Source organism: Cygnus olor, chromosome 7 (genome assembly GCF_009769625.2).
Source record: "Cygnus olor isolate bCygOlo1 chromosome 7, bCygOlo1.pri.v2, whole genome shotgun sequence".
NCBI classification, from domain to species: domain Eukaryota; kingdom Metazoa; phylum Chordata; class Aves; order Anseriformes; family Anatidae; genus Cygnus; species Cygnus olor.
This window is the reverse complement of record NC_049175.1, coordinates 4,768,779-4,778,727: the sequence shown is the minus strand read 5'-3', so window position 1 is coordinate 4,778,727 and position 9,949 is coordinate 4,768,779. Positions and strand designations below refer to the sequence as shown.

At 36.5% G+C, this 9,949-nt stretch overlaps 1 long non-coding RNA gene across 1 annotated transcript in view; it reads right to left on the bottom strand.

Moving 5' to 3' along the window:
• Positions 1-3,777: 3,777 nt before the first annotated feature.
• Positions 3,778-9,949, bottom strand: part of LOC121073375 — a 121,211-nt gene continuing 115,039 nt past the window's right edge. Inside the window, exons 4-5 of the long non-coding RNA XR_005821657.1 lie at positions 5,363-5,456; positions 3,778-3,828 (exon numbers count right to left, since the gene is read on the bottom strand). This is a non-coding gene — a long non-coding RNA (uncharacterized LOC121073375). The remainder of the gene's footprint in view (positions 3,829-5,362; positions 5,457-9,949) is intronic.

The following is a 9,949-nucleotide window of genomic DNA, read 5'->3' as shown; positions in this document are numbered from 1 at the left end:
AATTCTTCTATGACAGAAGACAAACAAGGGCAAGATACCAAAATATGCACAAACTTCCTTTTTCGTATTTTCTAGAGTCTGTGCAAATGAAATAGCACTTCAGAGCTCTGGTCTCTTAAATTATCAATTCCCTTCTTTTCTGCCAAAACTAGGCCTTCTTTTATATTTAAATTATCCTAGCTGTATATATATTTTTAATTAAGAGATATACGTGGAAAAAATAAAGATGACTTCAGAAGGAAGTAAGACAGTGTAAGGGGACTTTGGGAGGTATTCAAAGGCTCATCTGGTCTTGTAATATCTTAGCATTGCCAGCAATAATTCTCAGTATTGTGCTTTTTGCCCTCAGACCTCAAAACACAATGGAAATCTATTTTAGATGCAACAAATGTAGAAAATGGCATAGCTCAGAGGAGAATTAACATTTTCCCCTCTCCCACTGAATAACTATCAAACAATTTAAGTTTATATTAAACACATATGGTCAGCGGCTAAGATCAGAACCAGTATAGGAAAGGTCAACCATTGGTCAGCTGATCACATAATACATTTAGAGGTTTTGTACCTTAATTAACAGCACCGTTGTAAAGTTCAGCAGTCACTAAGATAATTTATTTCATTTACTTTAGCTTTAAGCTTTTGATTGTTTGCATTAATATTTCCAATTGTGCAGTGATGATACACTAAAATTTAGACTTCTGTAAATCTATTCTACTTAGTAGCTATTATTTAGCTGTAAGCATCTGGTACTTCTTTTGTTGTCTGTTATTTTCTTTTAAACAGATTTAAGGAGAATTATAATGTTCTTCATTGAACTCAGGCTCAAACTCTCAACTTCAGAAACAAAAAAATAGAGCAAATTTGCTACGTTTCAGTATTTTTAATGTGTTTGAATGAAAAATGAATCATCACCACAAACCCTTGAGTTCCAATGCAAAGTAGTATACAAATAAAACTATCTAAATGAAGTTTTTTGTTTGTCATTTTTCATTTTTAATTGAAAGAAAACAAAGATGCATCCATTTAACTGTTTATATGTAGATTAACAAAGGGATTTTTTTTTCTTTTCCAACTGAGTATGCTTACTCCTGTGTTCTGTCCTGTATTCTATCACTGGAACAATATATACGTGTGTATATACCCACACATGCACATATATATATATATATATATATATGTAAAATGGAGGTATGGCTACTAGAATTACTGCTTCTTCTAGCAACTAGCATTGTTCCTGTGCTTTTACTTCCATGGCCTGCCTAGCTGACTTTATTCCACTAGTGAAAAATTACAAAATATAGATCTGATATTTGGACCTCTTTACCTTCTTTCCATCAGGGAAACTATTCATGTGTTGGCTGCATTTAAACCCATGCACATTGTCACCATACAAGCCATGGGATTTTGCTCAAAATGTAGCTATTCATTTTCTCAAATATTATGAACTTATTTCTCTCACACCTTTTTGTTCTACTGTCCTCAATCTGGATTCTGTCAAAATTTAACTGTGGGAACAAAAATCTTAATAGAATATCTTGCTAATACTTATATGTGCTCTTATATGTCACAAGAGCCTTCTCTTACATGGAAAAGCAGGTTTTCTGTGTCAAGCCAAAGAGTCAATATGGTTGGGCAAAGCAGGAGGTAGAAGAGGATGAGAAAGAGATCCAATAACCAAAATAACTGTTTGTGCCCATGCATGAACACAAACTCCAAGACTGAAACTGTGGAAAAGCAGAAATATAACAGTACAACATACCACATTCCCAGAAACTGTGTTCTAGACTCATACGGGTCTTGTGAGTTTAAATAACGGTTGTTAGCTACATTATGCACAAACACCTTCCTAGTGTTCTTATTAATCTTCATGTATAAGTAACTAACAAACACGCTACAAATCTGCTCTGTTTGCAATATGCTGAGCTTTAGGCTGTCTCCCCAGGCAATTTGTGGATGCAAAATATGCAAAAGTCATTGTCACCAACACAGAGGTGAATGCTAGCCTTGTTTTCAATATTTCAGGGTCTTAACTTGGGGCCTATTAGTGAGAAGACAGAGTGTTTTATTATTTGAAAAGCTGCTCACTGTGATTTATGGCCTTGTATTAGTCTCCTCATCGTGAGATATTAGACAATCATACTGTGTCACAGACAATCCGAGCTGGGGAAAACACACAGCATTCATCTTCTCTTGCTATCTAGGACACTTCTTTTCATCTATTGTTTTTTTTCCTCTGGCATATCATTTCCTTGTAATCAATTTAAATTGGAAACTTTAATGACCTTCTAATACATGTTATAGTTGCCTTTCACCTGCTCTGGAAGGGATTTTCTGCAAGGAAATTAAAACCCCAAAACCTTTTAGAGTTTGCAGCGTTTTTTCTGAAAAAAAAATAAAAAAATAAAAAATAAAAAAAAAGCACACATACCATCATATCTTTAATCTCATTGGTGATTAAAGGGTTTTAGCTAACTACTATTTATGCAGATTCAAGATACTTTGTGTAAACATTTCTACATTTTAACTTATAAAAATGTTTCATTTGTGTTAAAATTATTATTCTCATGTCTGTCTTTTAAAGCAAGAATTTAATGAAAAACAGAAAAACAGTGAAAAGAAATTTTGGAAATCAAGAGCAAAGGTTTCTAAAAGCATAACTTCGGAAATAAAATTCTTCCTTGGGACTACAAGACTCTAAAGAGCAGGTACATGTCTAAGACAATTACTGCCAACTGGTGACTTGAGGTTTTGTAGTTGTTTTTTTTTTGCTTGTTTTATTTGTTTGTTTGTTTGTTTAAAAAAAAAAAACTCAAGGCCAGTCACTAAACAAACTCATACGGAAAAAAATAACCATTTGAGGTTGTCTTGATTCACTAAACAGGATCAGGTGTCAAGTGTACATAAAAAGATGTTATTGCACTAGATTTTAAAATCTCTATATGGAAAAGAATGAATCGATGATAGGCTAAGTAATTCAGGTTGAAAAAAAAAATCACGAGTATGAACAAGATCAATATATTCATACAGTAAAAATGTAATTTAATCCAAGAAGCATACAGTGAAGACTGAAGGGAAAAGAGTACCACAGACCTACACTTTCTACCTGTGTGTTTGAATGCATCCTTCTCATTAAAGGGTTTAAATGGACAAATTTTCATGACAGTAAAATACAGCGATCTGTGGAAAAATATTTACAGAATCACAGAATCCTCTGGCAAGAAAGCAGAAGATGAACAAAAATAATAATCTGAGGAGCTAGTTAGGGGAAAATAAGGGAAATGGGGAAAAAAACTCCATTGGAAATAACAGATTTTTTAATCTGGAGCCAGCCAACAAGATTGTTGCTATCTTTGTCTATCAAAAGAAATGTCAACATTATGCTTTATTCTAAGCTAACAAACAAGTAAATGCAAAATATGCATAGAATGAAAACAGACACTGACATTTGAAACTGCTCTGCCACAATGCAACTGCACGCCTTCGGCAGAGTCTCCTGCAGGTCATTTGAAATGATAAACCAAAAGGTCATATAGGATATAATAACTGATCTTTACAATTGTCTTTCTGAAAGATGTATAACCTGAGGACACACAAAAAGTTGTTGAACTGCAGTAGTGAAGTCACAGCAATGAAAACTCAATGAGAGCAAGTTATGCTGGAGTACAGTATAAAGAGGTTACGGTTTTCTTTTTTTATATAAAACCTTGGAAGCAAAATAGAGTATGGCTTTGCAGTGTGGCAGGTAGATAGACACAGGTTAATGTTTTCTCTCCTCACCTTTTATGTACAAGAGGCATTTCACTGGCAACCCCACTACAACCTATTTTACTAAGAGGAGAACAGGAGACAAAAATCTGGTATTTATGTTGTTGTTGTTGTTTTAAAAAAAACACTACCATAAAAGCATAGTCTTCTTATCAATCACATTTTTCCTCTCCTTCTATCCCCATACAAATGAACAAAAGAGTCACAGTCCCCAAATCAAGTGACTTGTGATGAAAATATTCCCCCACAATGGTAGGAAAGCTGTGCTGTTGGACTTGAGGAAGAGCACACGATAGAACAGAGGGCTCCCTTTGTCACATGGGCGTCCTAATAACAGGCCACCAAATAACTCCAAATTGCCCTCCCTTACATTCATCAAAATATTTTCTGCCAACACCTCAGAAACCTTCCAAAGAATATCTAAAGAAACAAGTTTTTCCAAAAAATGTGTGTTTCAAGCAATTGTAACCTAACTCTACATGGAATAAAGTTTTAGGTTTTCACATCTCAAACACATAATGAGCTGAATTCAGAGCAAAGAATACCTAGTATTTAATTGTCCTAGCTGTTCAAGTGCCACTTACACACACACAAAAAAATTAGAAACTGAAATAATTTGAGCAAAACGTCAACAGGATTTAGATCTGAATGTACCACCGATACTATTGAAATTTCACTTCCATCTTCTTTGCACTTGGTTTTGCCATTTAGACTAGGCCGACATGATTCATAGAGCAAACATTCACCTTCAAGCTGTGTTGAGCAATGAGCACATAAAATTGTCAAAATTATTTCAGAGACCAAAAAAGGATAAACCAAGAGAGCATTGAAATTTAACCAGGTGATTGATAAGGCTTCCATTGGCATTGTTATTTTGGGTTATGACACACATGTAATAAATGTCTTCACGAAATGATTAAACCAGAAAAAATTGTTAGCAGTTCTATGAGTACATTATTTTGGAAAACAAAGCTAAAGCTGCTAATCCCTTTAGTCATTTCAAGACTGCTATTTCTCATCAGCCAAAAGGTGCCATGTAAACTGTGCCATTATAGATATTCTTAGGTCACCATAAATTTTTCTGCAAGCAGAGACAGATTACTTTAGAGATATGCTCTCCTATTCATGGTAAATCATTCCCACTGAAGTCTTAGATACAGAAATAGCCTTCCTCTTGTCCTCTGTGTTAACCCTTTGAACTTATTTAAAATATCTTTACATCAAGAAGCCTTAAGATGGCTGTCTTGCTGAAATCAAATGTTAGAGAGCTGGGCAGTTTGACAGGAGCAAGGATGAATTGTGTGCTCACACAAAACAAAGTTGCAGGTGACAAACATGATTGTGAATCCAAGTGAAAAAAATCAGTCTAGATTTTCAGCTGAAAAACATATATTTAAAAAAAAAAAGTAATAATAGACTACAAACATTTTAATGCTTCTTTTTGTTTCACTTACTTTCAAAAAACCCAGTTGCTGGGTATCTTTGTGGTTTAAAAATAAAATGGTTTTGTTGTGGCTCAAATTAAATATTCCATCAACCAATAAATGACCAAACAAAAACCAACACTATATATTCTGTTTTTATGTGAGTAACATACCTGAAATACTCAGGTGCCAACAGGACACATCAGACAGCTACCCTGCCTTCAGAGCAGCCGTGGTCAGGAGGGACAATGTACTGCAGCCCAGCAGCTGCCAATCAGAACAAACAAAGCAAACATTAGCAGTGAAACATAGTTGGAGATGTCCATCTGGGCACTTTAGAAAGTCTTCACATACACATCAATATTTAAAACCTTTTCTTCTTTTGTGCGAATCAGCAGGAAAATCTGTTTTAACCAGACTACAGACAGTCTGAGAAAGAAGCAATTAAAATCTGTTATCTGCATCCTATCACTTTCACTTCAGGGATTTCTTTTCTCCCCACTCTCTGCAAAACTAACGACAGTACAAGTTATTGCCTTTATGATTTAACATTGCAGGGAGCATAAAGCAGCCCATCAGTTGTCAGTATTAGGGCGTGCAGCTAGGATGCAGTTACAGGTATGGGCTGAGGATGAAGTGAAATAATTCTATGCTAGGGCAGTTTCAGACTTGCACATATGCAGGTACACAGCACAGTACTCAAAAGTCATGCCAACAAAGGGAAATATTTAGAAGCCTGACCCTCTATCGCTATTTCCTTGGCTGCAGCAGACTGCCAAAAAAATAGAGGAGACATCATACTGATGCTTCATTTTGTGGTGGCTGTAAAGGCTCTGTGGCAAAACTCAGAGGATGAGAAGCAGCAGCAGGAGTGCCTCTGAAGTGAGCCAGCAGCAGCATGAGCCACCACAAGCCATCGCAAAGCATACAGACAAGACAACAATCTGCCACACGTGTAACCTGGAATTTACAGCCAAAGCCAAAGGACAGCCAGTTTAAATCATGTCTGCCTGTGGATACAACATGCAGACTCCAATGTCACTGCCCCAGCCCAGGGCGCTGTTGACACCGTTCTACACTCACAGTAATATATAAAGGTGCTCTGAGAGGCCACAGTTGCTCAAGCAAAGAGCTGCTCGAGCACAGCATGGGAATAACCTTGGGTCTCACCAACCAAGCAGTCAGAAGAGCTCAAGACAAGCCCATATAAAACATTTCCCTGCTTAATGTCCCCTGAGCTCAGCAGAGCTGGCTGAAATCCTCTAACAAATATTCTGTGAAGGCATGCCAACTGCTGAGCTGTTTGAACCTCTCCAGTATGACAAACTTTCAGTGAACCAATGGCAAATATCTGAAGGATTTTTAGTTAACATTTGCAGCCTTCTTCATCCTAATACTTTCATACTAATACAATAACTACAGTGTCCAAGAAAAAAATATATAGGTTATTGATCCAACTGCTTTGAGACATAACTGATTATTAACAGGAGCCAGTAAGAAATATTACCGTTTGGTTCAGTGCAGTGTAATTAGGGATATTAATCAATCCCACGTGTTTTCTTGTGCAGAATCTCACCTTTGCCATGAAAAGTAGTCTGAGATCCCAAAAGATAATGAATACTGCAGCAAGCATAGGAATAACCACATATAACAAGGCTAAATATAATAATCGATTAACAGATGTTGTTAGGTTCAATTATTTCATTTTCTTTAAAAAAAAAAAAAAAAAAGAAAAATCCTTTCTATTTGACAGATAACAAATTGCCAGCATTGGAACTGACGATTATCAATGATTAAAAAAAGACAAAGCATACTGGTAGCTAACAGCCTTTCTACAAATGAACATAAGTTGCTAGAAACTTGTTGGTTTTTTTTTTTAAAACAAATTGTATGTCAAAATTGTAAACTAACATCACACAGAAATCAAAAGCGAAAGGACAGGCCCTGTCCCAAAATATTGTCTCCTTGGAAAAATAAACAAACACTGAAAACCAGATGGCACTCAGAGGAGGGGGGAAAAAAGGCAGAAAAAAAAAAAAAAAAGCAGCAGAATCTTCAGAGATTCTGGAAGAAGTTCCCCAATAAAGCAGTAAGGACAGAGATGATTTTTTGACCCAGCTTTGGTCTCATGTTCCCAAAACTTTATGTTCCCAAAACTTTAGAGAAAGCCTCTCTCGCTCATGCAGTTTCTTAGCAGCTGTCCTCAAATGCCAAAAAGTTATTTCATGCCTCAGTACATCCTGGTGCTTGTCACTTCCCAACCTGCAAATACACACCTACTGATAAATCTTTCTTTGCATAAGATCACCATCATTTTCAAACCATTTTCCTAGACTTTAAAGTGCATGCAACGTTACACATCACAAAGAGAACCTAAGGATTAATCAACAGGGTTCATACCCTTAAGTGTTGGGCTTCATCCAGCCTGTATTGTCCACTCTGAATGAAAGTATTCCCATCAGTACATTATTGCCACTTATTCTTAATGTACTCTTAAGCTTTTGTTGTGCAAGCATAAAGGGGACGAAGACGGACGAGGATGATCTTTCAGAGCATTCTGCTTTCTAGTTTTTCTCCATACAGAGGAATCTATGTGCATAAAGCACAGAGTAATAACATTAAGAATATCTGACTAGCCAAGAAATATTACTTCCAATAAATAACCCAGACTTCCCATATTCTTTTCAGTGTGGCTTTTTCCTCAAGTATTTATGCATCCATTAGAAAATCCCCTTCAGATTTCATCTGAAACATCAAACATTAAATGAGGTTTCTAGGTGAAAAGACATACCAATATTTTGGTACAACAGAAAATTAAATGCCACCATCATTTGCACATAATTTTGTTGTTCCTATACATGATACTAGATACTTCAGAAGCAACTGATAACCTTGGAATATGTGCAGGGAGCTCCAGCTTCTCTAAACGTGATCTGTGAGAAGCTTGATCTCCAACACGCCCTTACCAGGACTCCTTAAAGAGCGGCTTACAGGCCAGCGGCAGCAGGAGCCCTGCTGTCAGCACCAGTTGCCTTCCTCTTGCATACGACCCATGTGTAAGTCTCTGCAGCACAGGATTGAAGGTACCTGGATGGTATGCAACCAGCAGCAATCTTGACTATATGCATGTTTTATCTTACCTTTCCCACCTAATAAAAATAAATTAAGAAATATTATTTTGTATACATGATCTCTGTATAGTCTAAACGAGGGAAGAAAAAAAGATGAAAAAATCTCCTAAGGTTTGAACACATTTAGGGTTTTGTTCCATGCAGATCATTCATGTCACATCTTAACTTACATGTCACCATCAGACAAAAGAGAATTAGGAATCTTCTGCAGAAAATGCCTCTAGGTTGACACAGATCTTTCCTACAACTCCACAGTTGTCTCGCTCACTAGCTGGCCTGACAATTTGAGATAAAACTGAGAGACATCCTTTCCTCTTGACTGAGTTTTTATCGGGTCCCTATTATTCTAGTGATCAATAAGATTTATTTAATGTAGTCATGTGTCTGAAACAGATGCTGTATTAGAGCAGACAACTTTTCTTGCACCAACTGAGGTTGTATTCATCTATGGACTATGCTTTATTGTAATTATGCAGAACTAGTTAGCTGCATAGAGAGTATAAAGATCATACACTATAGCAACTGGATTTAAAAACAGAAAGCATTGTGAGAAGTTGTAAAATATCTTCCCTAGGTCTGTCAGTAGCTTACATTTTGAAAATATAAATTATTTTACATCCTTCTTTCTTTTTTTCCCCAAGAAGAAAGTGCATCTTTCTGAATATTGCACGAGCAATGTTCTGAATATTGAACGAGCAATAAAAGCACTGCCAACAAGCATGGTGCAGGGCATTAATTCTCTATTATATACATTCTTCAAAACAAGAAAACAAGTGGTTCAGGCAAATTGCAGCATTAAATGACTAACTCTCATGATATTATGAGATTTCTGCTACAATGTGTTGGGATGTCATTACATTAACACTCATTTGGGAAACGTGATACCTCACAGTGTCCACACAGAAGCAAAGGTCTGGAAGGGAGACATGCTTTTTCTAGTTCATCAGGTTCATTTTTAACTAAATTCAAACACCCAAAAATAATATGTGCAAAAAAGTCTTGTGCCATACAAGTGCTGCAACATTTAACACAATATTTGGCATTCTTATTTCCTTTATATATTTTTCATTCCATTAGCAGAGTTTCACCAGCTCTTCTCTGTACAATTTATTTTCAGAAGCTTGACTTTCCTTTAAGTCAACCTTGGAATACTTGGCTCTTTGGCACTTAACTGGTAGCATAACACTACTGTAACTAAGCGTGCTGCCATTCACCAGGGGATCAGCACTTTGCTGTGCCAAAGTATTCTAAATGACTAAATTCACCCTGATTTTCCCCTGTGGCAACTAATGCCTATATATCAGCTACTGGCCAGCTGGCAGCTTCCTCAGAGGAGAAAGCCTTTTCCAGGACATGCTAATAGTACAGAGGACTGTAGCAGCAGTAAATTGCTGAGAAAACTGAGTGCACAAAAATCTGTTGCAATACTTACACAAATAGTATCATGCAGCAAACTGCACAATAGAGTAACTTAGTAGGCCAAGTCTGAGGAGACTAAACACAGCGGCTGGCTATCATACCAGTTAATTCCAACCACGGCAGTGCTACATCCCTGGAAAAAAGGTGCAACATCCAAAATTTCCCAAAGCAAGCCTAATTTGATCACTGATTTAAATGACGTATGGTAGC